At 50.8% G+C, this 12,658-nt stretch overlaps 1 protein-coding gene and 1 long non-coding RNA gene across 22 annotated transcripts in view; one reads left to right on the top strand and one right to left on the bottom strand.

The window, feature by feature from the left end:
• LOC143673921 (voltage-dependent N-type calcium channel subunit alpha-1B-like) overlaps window positions 1-12,658 on the bottom strand; it is a 268,765-nt gene that overhangs the window by 232,686 nt on the left and 23,421 nt on the right. For 2 of the 21 annotated variants that reach the window (XM_077149009.1, XM_077149018.1), the window contains exon 1: window positions 10,461-10,645. The exons of the other annotated variants lie outside the window; for them this stretch is intronic. The gene's annotated coding sequence lies outside the window, so the exon portion shown is untranslated. Of the gene's footprint in view, window positions 1-10,460; window positions 10,646-12,658 lie in introns of those variants that run through there. 21 annotated transcript variants of the gene reach the window in all.
• Window positions 1,465-6,378, top strand: LOC143673920 (uncharacterized). The gene is made up of 3 exons (XR_013170761.1): window positions 1,465-2,697; window positions 2,740-5,871; window positions 6,080-6,378. It is a non-coding gene; the product is annotated as an uncharacterized LOC143673920 (long non-coding RNA).

Here is a 12,658-nt window from a genome sequence, read left to right as displayed (position 1 = left end):
CTATTTACATATATTTTAGCTTCTGAAATATCCAGCAAAAGCATTTGTGTCATTTTATATTCACGGCTATGCATTTAGTGTGAGTTAAGAATTATAAAGAAAAGAATTATGGGCCCCATCAGGCTGAAGATAAACAATCCTGGCGCCAAGGTTACTTGTAAAACTGTTAAGAAATGCTTATTGTAAAACTGTTCTTATCTGCTTTTTTGCAAAACAGCACCTGTGACCCATGCTCAACCCCCACCCCCCTTCATCTTACCCTTTAAAAAGCTTTTGCAGACTTAAGTTCGGGGCTCTCTGTTCCTGCGTGTTCAGCGAGCCCCACACATGTGTGGAAAATAAACCCCTTGCGTGTTGCATGAGAGAACGTCTCTTGGAGTCCTCCTTTGCGTGGCAAAACTCTCGGATTCTCAAATTCTTACATTTGGAGGTCCCACCGAAGACCCCTCTTCGTAAGGGGAGGCTCCAACAGCTCTTTCTCTCGGGGTAAGTGAGGCCTTTTTGTCTGAAGTGCAATCGCTTAGTCTGTCAGACTGGCAGTGACTGTCGGAGAGTCGCGTGGGCACTCCCCGACCGCAACCGACAGACGTGTCCGGGGTTGCAGGTCACTCTCCCGAGGGACGCCTCGGGATTGGGGGACCTCCGGGGACGCCTGGAGGCTTCCTACAGGGCCGACTCTGATTCTGTTTCCCTTCTGACGGGGGAGACTCGATCACAGTCATCAGGCCAGTCTGAGCTGTGTCTCTGAAACTGTGTAAACGTGGTGTGCCGGCTCTGTGTGTGTCTGTCTGTATCTGTGTGTTGGGAATTGTTTTTTGTTTCACCGAAGATGGGTCAGGGAATGTCGACTTCCACTTTCTCTGACCTTAAGACACTGGTCTGAGGTCAGGGAAAGAGGTCAGAATCTATCTCTTATTATAAAAAAAAAAAAAAAAAAAAAAGGCAAATAGCAGACGTTCTGCTCGGCCGGGTGGCCCTCTTTTAACGTGGAATGGCCTTGTGAAAGAGCTTTTCATCTACCCTTGATTCGGGCCGTCAAGTCAGTCATCTTCCGCCCTGGCCCGTATGGCCACCCGGACCAGCAGCCCTACATCATGGTTTGGCAGGACCTGTGTGAAAACCCACCTCCATGGGTAAAGCCGTTTCTTACTCCTCGTGGTCAACATAACTCTCCCTCTGTACTCCCAATCAGGGTGCCAGGTCCTTCTCAAGCTCCGAAACTCTATCCTTCCTTACCTCCTGCAGTCCTACCGGAACCCCAATCGGATCTACTCCTCTTCGACGCAGGTCCTTCTTCCCCTCCTCTCTACCCTTCAGCTCCGGTACAGGACCCCCCTTCTCTTAGCTCACCTTCTCCCTCCTCTAGTTCTCTCTCCCCGCTCTCTTCCATTTCCTCTTCGCAGGTTCACCAAGAGACAATCCCAGATGAACCAGGACCAGCACACAGTACACGAAGCAGACCAGCACACAGTACACGAAGCAGACGAGCACTAAGCCCATCTGATGTGTCGGTCACTCTCCCCCTCAGACTGTACGAGCCTCCAGTGGATGATGGACACGGGGGGAAAAATGCCCGCTCTACAATACTGGCCCTTTTCCTCCTCTGACTTATATAACTGAAAAAATAATAACCCTCCTTTTTCCGAGGCTCCCACTAGGCTGACTGGATTGGTGGAGTCCCTTATGTTCTCTCACCAGCCCACTTAAGATGATTGTCAACAACTCCTGGGAACTCTCTTCACCATGGAGGAGCGAGATCGAATCCTACTGGAAGCCAGGAAGCAAGTTCCTGGACAAGACGGGAGACCCACCCAACTGCAGCATGTCATCGACGATCAGTTCCCGCTGCGCCACCCTAATTGGGACCCGAACACGTCTGAAGGTAGGGAGCATCTGTCCATCTATCGCCAGACTCTAGTAGCGGGTCTCCGAGCAGCCGCACGCCAGCCCACCAATTTGGCCAAGTTAAGAGAGGTTATTCAGGGAGCGGACGAATCGCCCTCAGTCTTTTTAGAAAAACTAATGAAAGCATACCGTAGGTATACTCCATTTGACCCTCAATCAGAGGATCAAAGAGCCTCAGTGGCCATGGCCTTTATCGGCCAATCAGCTCCAGACATTAGACGCAAGCTGCAGCACTTAGACGGGTTGCAGGACCTAGCCTTGCGAGATTTAGTCAAAGAAGCTGAATAAATGTTTTATAAGAGAGAGAGGAAAAAGAGTTGGTAAGAGAGAAAAGGAGAACGAAAGAATTAACAAAGATCCTGGCCACAGTAGTTGAAAGAAACACTGAAGGTAAAGGACAAGCTAAAAAAAATCCCTCGGGTCGGCGTTATCATACCCCTCTTAGTCCAGACCAATGCGCCTACTGCAAAGAAACTGGGCACTGGGCCAAAAACTGTCCGAAAAAAAAAACGGAGGGGTACTAGGCCCCCGAATTGGCAACAACCGGCCACGTTGGCTCTAGAAAGTGAAGACTAGGGGAGTCAGGGCTCGGCACCCCTCCCTGAGCTCAGGGTAAAATTTAATGTGGAGGGGGTACCAATTAATTTTGGAGTCGACACGGGAGCAGTAATATCGGCCCTCCAAGAACCTATAGGCCCGCTCTCTACAAAAAGGCCCTTGGTGCAGGGAGCAAACGGCAGTGGCTACTGCGCCTGGACTACCAAAAGAACCATGGACCTGGGGAAGGGGAAAGTTCAACACTCCTTCCTAGTTATCCCTGAGGGGAAGGGGAAGGTTCAACACTCCTTCCTAGTTATCCCTGAGTGCCCTGCCCCGCTTATGGGAAGAGACTTGTCAACTAAACTAAGGGCGAGAATCACCTTCAATCCTAAGGGGCCAAAGGTGGAATTTTTAAACCTGCTAATAAGCCAACCTGTAATAACTGCCCTCACCTTGCCAGTCGAGGAAGAATATCAGCTGTTTAAACCTGCTAATAAGCCAACCTGTAATAACTGCCCTCACCTTGCCAGTCGAGGAAGAATATCAGCTGTACGCAAAACCAGAACAGCTCCACAGTTCTATTCCTCAGGCCTGGCTTGAAGAATTCCCTAATTCCTGGGCAGAAGTTGCCGGGTTAGGGTTGGCGGTCAATCAGCCCCCAGTAGTAGTGACCCTAAAGCCCACCGCCTCTCCAATTCGGGTAAAACAATACTACTTAAGCAAGGAAGCCCGGGAAGGAATCAAGCCCCATATAGAGAAATTCCTTGGCTTGGGAGTACTTAAGCCCTGTCAATCAGCCTGAAACACTCCCTTATTGCCAGTCAAAAAGCCAGAGACTAGAGACTATAGACCAGTGCAAGACTTACAGGAAATAAATAGCAGAGTGCAGGATATACATCCTACGGCGCCAAATCCCTATAACCTGCTCAGCACTCTCCTTCCTGAAAAGACTTGGTATACTGTGCTTAATCTAAAAGATGCTTTCTTCTGCCTGCCCTTGCATAAGGACAGCCAACCCTTGTTCGCTTTCAAGTGGATTGATCCAGAGACGGGATCCTCAAACCAACTGACTTGGACACGCTTGCCCCAGGGGTTCAAAAACTCCCCCACCAGTTGTGACGAAGCTCTTCATAAAGACTTAAGCTCCTTCAGAATTCAGCATCCCAGAGTCACCTTGCTACAATATGTGGACGACTTACTGTTGGCAGCAGACACCAAGGAGGACTGTGAGTATGGGACCCGAAAACTGTTAAGTGAGCTAGCCGCACTGGGGTACCGAGCCTCGGCCAAAAAGGCCCAAATCTGTAAAAGGGAAGTAATCTTCCTGGGATATACTCTTAAGAATGAAAAGCGATGGCTCACCGAGGCTAGAAAGAAAACTGTAACACAAATACCCCCGCCCATGACCCGAAAGCAGCTACGAGAGTTCTTAAGGACAGCGGGATTCTGCCGGTTGTGAATCCCAGGGTTTGCAGCCCTTGCTGCCCCATTATACCCCTTGCTCAAAGGGAGCGCTGATTTCCAATGGGGAATAGCACAGCAGGAAGCCTTCGACAGCATTAAGAAAGCGCTCCTGTCAGCTCCAGCTTTAACCCTCCCAGACGTGAATAAACCTTTCACGCTCTACATAGAAGAAAGGAGAGGCGTGGCTAGAGGGGTCCTAACACAGGCTTTAAGCCCCTGGAAAAGACCGGTGGCCTATCTGTCCAAGCGATTAAATTCAGTTGCCAGTGGATGGCCACGCTGTCTCAAGGCCATCGCGGCAGCTGCCCTCCTGGCAAAAGACGCAGACAAACTCACTCTAGGACAGAAGCTGACCATAATAGCCCCTCACGCCCTGGAGAGCATAATCCGCCATCCTCCAGATAGATGGATGTCAAATGCCAGAATTACCCACTATCAGAGCATCCTCCTAGACAAAGACAGGGTGACTTTCGGGGCCCCGTCAGCTTTAAACCCCGCTACCCTGCTCCCGGACGAGACCGCGGGACCTGTGCAGCACACTTGCCAAGAGATATTAGCTGAAGAGACCGGAATCCGCAGAGACTTAAAAAACCAATCATTGCCTAACTCGGAGGTAACCTGGTTTTCAGACGGAAGCAGCTTTCTCCAACACGGTAAGAGGCGAGCGTGAGCGGCGGTAGTCAGTGGGACAAAAGTTATTTGATCTTCTAGCCTCCCGGAGGGAACATCTGCCCAAAAGGCTGAACTAATTGCCCTCACAAAAGCTCTAAAATTAGCAAAAGAAAAGCGAGCAACTATCTATACAGATAGCCGTTCTGCCTTTGCTACTGCCCACATACATGGGGCAATTTACCAACAAAGAAGGCTATTAACCTCAGCTGGTAAAAAAATCAAACACAAAGAAGCTCTGACCCAATAACCCTGGGTAATAAGTGAGCAGATGAAGAAGCAAAAGCGGCAGCATTAAGGGACCTTATAAACTTGGTCCTAGTAACCAAAGAAAACCAGCAACCCCCTGAAACACTATCTGAAGTTGCACCCCTAGGAGAATCGGAAGCCCTAGCTTACATACAGCAGGTCCACCAGCTCACTCACCTGGGGACAGGGAAACTACAGCAGCTCCTGCAAGACCAGAGGGAATTGTACCCTCTGACAGCCTCAAAAAAGAAAAAGCTAGCAGATCGCGTAGCTAGAAAATGTCAGGCATGTCAAATTGTGAACGCCTACCCCACCAAAGCTCCTAATGGAAAAAGACTAAGGGGAACTCGACCTAGGCAGCTCTTTACTGAAATTAAACCTGCAAAATATGGACTTAAATACTTACTAGTTTTTATAGACACCTTTTCAAGATGGGTTGAAGCCTACCCAACTAAGAGAAAAACAGCCCAGGTTGTAGTCAAGAAGATTATGGAAAAAAATTTTCCCCGGTTCGGTCTACCAAAGGTAATAGGGTCAGATAACGGACCCGCATTTGTAGCCCAGGTAAGTCAGGGTGTGGCCAGGATATTGGGGATTGATTGGAAATTGCATTGCGCATACAGACCCCAAAGTTCAGGACAGGTAAAAAAAATGAACAGGACAATTAAAGAGACCCTAACCAAATTAGCTATAGAGACTGGCTTAAAAGATTGGACCATGCTCCTGCCTTATGCCCTGTTCAGAGCCAGAAATACCCCCTCTGCTCTCTTGTGTCATCTAACCCCTTATAAAATCTTATATGGAGCGCCAACTCCAGTCAAAGACATGTCCTCCATTCTAAAGATTAATAGTTCCCTTCATACCCCCTTACTTGACAGGCTGCAAGCCTTGGAAAAAGCCCAGCGGTTCCTGTGGCGGCAGCTCTCCACCTCCTACCAGCCAGGAGACAACAGAACTCTGCATCAATATCAGGTGGGAGACTTCATCTACGTCCGCCGCCACCAGGTACAGACTCTTAAACCTCGCTGGAAAGGACCGTATCAGGTACTCTTTTTTTTTTTTTTTTTTTTTTAAAGGAAAGACAGAGAGAAGGAAGGAAGGAAGGAAGAAAGGGAAACATTTTTAAACATTTTCTTGTATTCTGTTTCTCCGTTTTTGTTACATGGGCTGGGGCCGGGAATCGAACCGAGGTCCTCCGGCATAGCAGGCAAGCACTTTGCCCGCTGAGCCACCGCGGCCCGCCCCGTATCAGGTACTCTTGACCACCCCCACCGCAGTCAAGGTCGATGGCATCCCATCCTGGATCCATGCGTCTCATCTCAAACTTGCGCCTTCGCCCTCTGAGTCCCAATGAAAACTGGAAAAGACTGACAATCCTCTCAAGCTGCGGGTTCGTAGGGTTACTACTCCTTCTCCTTCTTCCCCCAGGGGAACCCAATTCCAACCCGCATAAGCCTTGGAAATGGACAATATCCAGATGGGAAAATGGGAAGACTATAAAAACTTGGGAGGGAGCAGGGGAGCCTTCATTCCTGGTACCCCCTTGTAATCTTACCACTCCGGTATAGGCAAAGGGACTGCTGCCATTGTACGTAGTAATCAACAAACCAGTCAATTACAAGCCGCGATAAATCAAGACTTAAAAGAAATAGAAAAATCTGTCTCAGCCCTTCAGAACTCTCTAACCTCCCTTTCAGAAGTAGTTCTGCAGAATAAGCGGGGACTTGGCTTACTTTTCCTTAAAGAGGGGGAACTATGTGCAGCTTTAAAAGAACAGTGTTGTTTCCATGCGGATCACTCTAGTGTTGTTAAAAAGTCCATGACAAAACTCAGAGAGCGCCTTCGTGAAAAAAAAAAAAAAGAGGCGCAACAGGGATGGTTTGAATCTTGGTTTACTAAGTCCCCCTGGTTAACGATGCTATTATCTGCTCTCGTTGGGCCTTTAATTGTGTTACTTTTAATAATAACTATAAGACCATGTATTCTAAATAAAATTATACAGTTTTTACAGGGGCAGATTAGAAATGTCAAATTAATGCTCATCAAACAACAGTTCTCAGTGTTAAATAATCCAGAAAATCTCTAAGATTAGAGATATATACGAAAAGGAGTGGGGAATGTAAAAGGGAATTTTATAAAGCTTAACAGTAGCTAATTTTTCCTGCTTAATTTAGCTATTTACATATATTTTAGCTTCTGAAATATCCAGCAAAAGCATTTGTGTCATTTTATATTCACGGCTATGCATTTAGTGTGAGTTAAGAATTATAAAGAAAAGAATTATGGGCCCCATCAGGCTGAAGATAAACAATCCTGGCGCCAAGGTTACTTGTTGTAAAACTGTTAAGAAATGCTTATTGTAAAACTGTTCTTATCTGCTTTTTTGCAAAACAGCACCTGTGACCCATGCTCAACCCCCACCCCCCTCATCTTACCCTTTAAAAAGCTTTTGCAGACTTGAGTTCGGGGCTCTCTGTTCCTGCGTGTTCAGCGAGCCCCACACATGTGTGGAAAATAAACCCCTTGCGTGTTGCATGAGAGAACGTCTCTTGGAGTCCTCCTTTGCGTGGCAAAACTCTCGGATTCTCAAATTCTTACATTCCTTCTCAAGGGACCCGGAGACAGACATCTCAGGGATGCGGGGAGCTACCTCAGCTGGTCATGAGCTGAGGACACCAAGCTGCCTTACCCTGCTCCCCTCTTAGAGCTCTCTTGCATATGCCAGGAAAAGGCAAGCAGATGATTAAAACAAATAAACAAAAAGCAGGCAAGACTGGAGTGAATCCCAGGTTGGGGGTGGCTGTGAGGGGACGGAGAGGAACCAGTGTTGCCAGAAGATCTGAGCTGCCTCCTAAAACCACGACTGATGCAAGGTCCATGGTTTCTGAGGAGTGCCCCAGCCCCTGTCCCTGCCCAGATGCCAGGACAATCAGTTGAGCAGCCATGGCTGAGATTCACAGGGAGAGAGCGTTTGTGTATGAAGTGCCCACACCATCCACTAAACCCCCCAATAAGGTCCCAGGTGCTGGGGACTTGGCAGGAGGTGAGTGCCAAGCCGCAAATCCCCACAGGGTGGCCCAATCACAGTGCAGCCTGCGTGAGGGCCTGGGGAAATCAAAGTGCTCCACAAATAAAGAGTGTCATGTTTTTATTTGATATCATCTCCACCCAGCGCTTCCCAAGAGAAGGGGCATGAGAACAGAGCCACTCCAGGGACAGGGTGCTAGGGTCACACTCCTGCAGCCGGGGAGGCCACTCACACCCAGGCAGCAACACCCCAACCAGCCGGTCACAGGCTGCGCAAGCCCCCCTTCCAAGCCTCTCTGGGCTGTCCCTTTATGTATACGCTCAAATGCAACTTGTCAAGCTGCTGGGTCTCCCTAAAGAGTTAGCCTTATCTGTGCTGATGAAAAGTCTCTTCTGAGCTTTGATACAGCGACCACACAAAAGGCACAGAAAAGCTCTTGTAAGCCTCAGCCAGCCTCCACCTGTCTCTACCTCATAAAAGAAAAAGCTCCGTCCACAGGCAGAGCCAAGCACAGACCATCTGCAAAGCTGGAGCTGAGAGGCCCCCCAAGTAAAACCCAGCCTCTGCCTCATGTCCCTCTGAATGGCGATCAGCTCCAGATTCAGGCTGCCTGGCCTCATTTGATGGCCATGATGTGACCCTAAGGGAAGGTGAGGGACAAGTAACCACTCTGTCTTCAGGGGGAAGCACATTTCCACCACGCAGCTCTCGGCCCTCCTGGCTTGGCGGGACACAAAAGCACACAGGCCCTCCCAACCCTGACCCCTGCCCCTGCCCGGAGACCTCACTGCCAGGCAGGAGCTCTGCCAGGAGCCCAGGAAAAGCTCATCCTTACAGGCACCACAGCAAGTCTCCTATGCTTAACAGTAAGGGAGAAAAATAAAAGGTCGAACTTCAAAATCATCAAAGGAACTATTTTCTAAAGCAAAATCCCAAGTAAACCTCACTTCAGGATGCTTCAGAGAAACTGTTTTAGTGAATTTACAGCCAACAAAGAGGTTTCTTCCCATGCCACTTACTCTCCTCTCTCCTTATCGAAGTGTAATAATCTTCCCATCTAGCAATTTATCAATAAAAAATTGTCCACCCCAATAACTTGTCGTCAGAGACGGGGGCCCCAGGGCAGCTCGGAAAGTGTCCAGGAGCTGGAGGGGGAGTGTCCAGACAGAACCGCCCAGGGTGGGGAGCCTGTTGGGTCCTGCTGGGACCTGGGACCAGCAGCAGGAGGAGAAAGGAGGGCAGAACAGAAGGGGCCGGCAGCGCACCTGGCGGCCTGGCGGCCGTGACGCCAGCAAAGCCTCCCTCGCTCCATTTTATCAGCGCCCCAGATCAGCCTAAAGCCCAGACCTTACCTAGCAGGAGCACGGGATATCCTTTCCTGCCCAGCCAATACCTAACACCAGCCGATCCCTTATTAACCTCTTAGAGGAGCAAGATCCTCTACTAGGAGAAGTGTGGCTTTCCCCCAAAAAGGCAAATCACAGCATTCGGCGATTTTCACTAGACGTTTTAAACGGTATTTACTCCTGGAGAGCCGGATCCTCTCCCAACCCAAGGGCAGCTAAAAAACCCTTGGGGCGCCTTGTCCCTTCCGATTTCTCGAAATCGGAACGCGCATATGATTCTCCCTTGGGCCGCTCCCCACGGCTTGTTACCGGCTGTGGGTGGGGGCACCCGCAGCTAGCGGTCCCGTTTCTCCCCACAGCGGGCGTGCAGTGCTTCCCAGTGAAAGAACTCGAGAACCGCACGTTGCCTTTCTCTACCTCCGCCTGCTTCCTCCCGGGTCTGGTTCCAACCCGGGAACAAACGCACCGGCCCTGAGAAGTGCCCCCACCCCCACCCCCACCCGGGCAGAAGGAAGATGGCAGCCTGCCTTGGAAAGGGGGACAAGTGTGTCCCGGGCTCTAGGCACCGAGAGGCAGGGGCTGGAGAAGCCCAGGCGGGGCAGTGGAGAAGTTTGCGGAGAAGGATCTTGCTGTGCACCGCCCCCCCCACCCCCCGCGGGTTCCGGGGCTCCAGCCGACCGTGGATTCCCAACACAGACAAGCTCCGGGGCAGGACCGCAGGCTTGGAGTTATGTTTGGGGGTGGGGGTGGGGTGTGGCCACGCTCCCCAGAGCCCAAGCGTTTCTCCGCCCCAGCTGCCCTCCAGCTGTGCGTGCCGTCGGACCCACCCGGAGGTCACCGGCAAACAGCTGGGTGGGCAGCTGGGAGGCACCGCGCTCAGACCCGAGAAAGGGAAAGGGCTGGCAGAGTGGCTGTTTGATTTTGTTTTTCCCCAACTCCCGCCAGCAAGGCTTTCGCCGGGAGCCGGAACCCTGGGGCCCGGAGCAGGAGGCGCGCCGGGGCGGGGGGCCAGGGCACTGCGCTGCCGGGGAGCTGGGGCTAATGCCCCTGTCGCGTCCCGGACGCGCGGAACCCGGGAGAGGCGGCCGCTCTCTGCGAGGCTGCCGGGCGTGGAGCCCCGGACCGGTCCTCCCCTGGCCGCCGGTCGCTTGCTAGGAGCAGCAGGGGTCCCTTTATTTGCAGCACTGAAGACCCAACGCTGACTCCAACCCTACCCACGCACAAACGCACCCCGGCCCGGGCCGCGCCGGGTTGCTCACCTGAGTCCTGAAAGTTGTTGAATCTACATGGTCACGTTTCAGGCAGCCGAGCCTCAGATCTTCCTCGCCCCGGCCATCTGCGCGGCGCCCGCCTGCTGCTTCCGTCCCGCGGGTCTCGGCTCTCGGTCCGCCGCCCGCCGCCCGCCGCCGGGCGCAGAGCAGAGTCAGACCGCGGTCGCGTGGGACTCCATGCCGGCCGGCGCGCCGCCTCCGTGGGGGTGCATGGCTCAGGCGGGGCGGCCCGCGGGGGGCGCACATTCCTCGGCCCGGCACGGGGCTCGTTGTCGCCACGAAGCGAAGGTCCGGGAATCCGAGCGAGGCTGTGCCCTCCGCGGCCACGGGAGGGAGTGGCTGTTTGATTTTGTTTTTCCCCAACTCCCGCCAGCAAGACTTTCGCCGGGAGCCGGAGCCCTGCGCCGAGGGGGCGGCGCTGCCGGGGGGGAGGGGGGGGCACCGGCGACGCGGGCAGACGCGGGTCTCCTGGGCGCGCCACCGGGCCAGAGGTTCTCGCCCGAGCTCCGCCGCCGACCGGCGCCGCTCAAGTTTCCCGGGGACTCCGTCTGGGCGCTCGCCCTGCAGACAGCCGCGGTACCGGAGGCTGGCAGGAGGCGGGCACGGGAGGCGCGCGGGCCGAGGGCGCCGTGGAGCGCGGGGAGCGGGGACGCGCGGGCAGCGGCGGCGCCGAGGAGGCGCGCGGGTATCCTGGGCCCCAGTCGCCCCCTCCCACCGCGCCCGCCCGCCCGCCGCAGAGCCGCCCTCGGTGCTACGCCGCCTCTCTCCACGCGTCTGCCTCTCCCCGCGCTCTAAATGCCAAAAATGAATTCTAAATCCAGCAAAACTGTCCTTGAAAAATGAGAGAGATGGTACATGGGTGGTTCACTGGTAGAATGCTCGCCTTACATGAGGGAGACCCAGGTTCAATTCCCGAATCATGCACACACACCTCTCCCAAAAATGAGGGAGAGTTCAAAGTATTTAAAGATAGACAAGAGTTTGTGGGAAAGAGACCTGCCCTATAAGAAATGTTAAACATAGTGCTACAGGCTGATAAGAAAAGACAGGAAAGTAGGTTTGGAAGAGAGTGTAGAAATGAAAATTATCAGTAACAGTAGCTAAAAGGATAAAAAGAAAAAAATGACATTACATATAAAATCCAAAGGGCAGGGCGCACCACAGTGGCTCAGCCACTGCTATGCCAGAGACCTGGATTCAATTCCCAATACCTGCCCATGCAAAAAGAAAAAAAAAAATCCAAAGGGCAAATGTTTGAAGAAAGTATGGCCTTTACATTAATTACACTGACTGGTTATGGATTTAACTCCCCAATGCAAAGACAGATTGGCAGAGTGGATAAAAAGCTGGATCCATCTCTATGCTATTTAAAAGATACGTACATTGGACTCAAGGACAAAAAAATAGGTTGAAACTGAAAGGGGATGTCATTCACAATGTTTTTAAAACCATGCAGTCACAAAATGAGAGCTATATAGTTGAAAATGGAATCCAGCAGTACAATAAAAGAGTTACACATTAAGACCAAGTAGGTTTCTAAGTATACAAAGGTGGTTCAACCCAGGAAAATAAAGTAGTGTAATACACCATATCAACAAATCAAAGGAAAAATCCATATAATCATCTCAATTGAAGCAGAAAAGGAATTTAACAAAATTTAGCATTCTTTCTTGTGAAAATACTTCAAAGGATAGGAATAGAAGGAAACATCCTCAACATGATAAAGGAAATATATGAAAAGCCCACAGCTAACATCATACTCAGTGATGAAACACTGAAAGCTTTCCTTTTAAATTTTGGAGTAAAGAGAAGTGTGCCCATTATCACCATTGTTATTCAACACTGTCCTGGAAATTCCTAAAGCAATTAGGCAAGAAAAAACAATAGAAGATATCCACACTGGAAAGTAAGAAGTAAAACTACCCCTGTTTGCAGATGACATTATCTTATATAGAAAAAAAAACCCCAAAATATGCAGCAAAGCTATGAGAGTTAGGAAGCTAATTTACCAAAGTGGACAGATACAAGATCAACATGCAGTAATCAGTAGTGTTTCCATACAATTATAATGAGCAATACGAGGAAGGAAGTCAAGAAAAAAATTCCATTTAAAATAGCAACCAAAAGAATAAAATAGTTAGGAATAAATTTAACCAAGAACATAAAATATGTATGCACAGAAAACT

Source organism: Tamandua tetradactyla, chromosome 2 (genome assembly GCF_023851605.1).
Source record: "Tamandua tetradactyla isolate mTamTet1 chromosome 2, mTamTet1.pri, whole genome shotgun sequence".
Lineage (NCBI taxonomy): Eukaryota > Metazoa > Chordata > Mammalia > Pilosa > Myrmecophagidae > Tamandua > Tamandua tetradactyla.
Note: the sequence above shows the minus strand (reverse complement) of the source record. Positions and strands in the feature narration are given on the sequence as shown.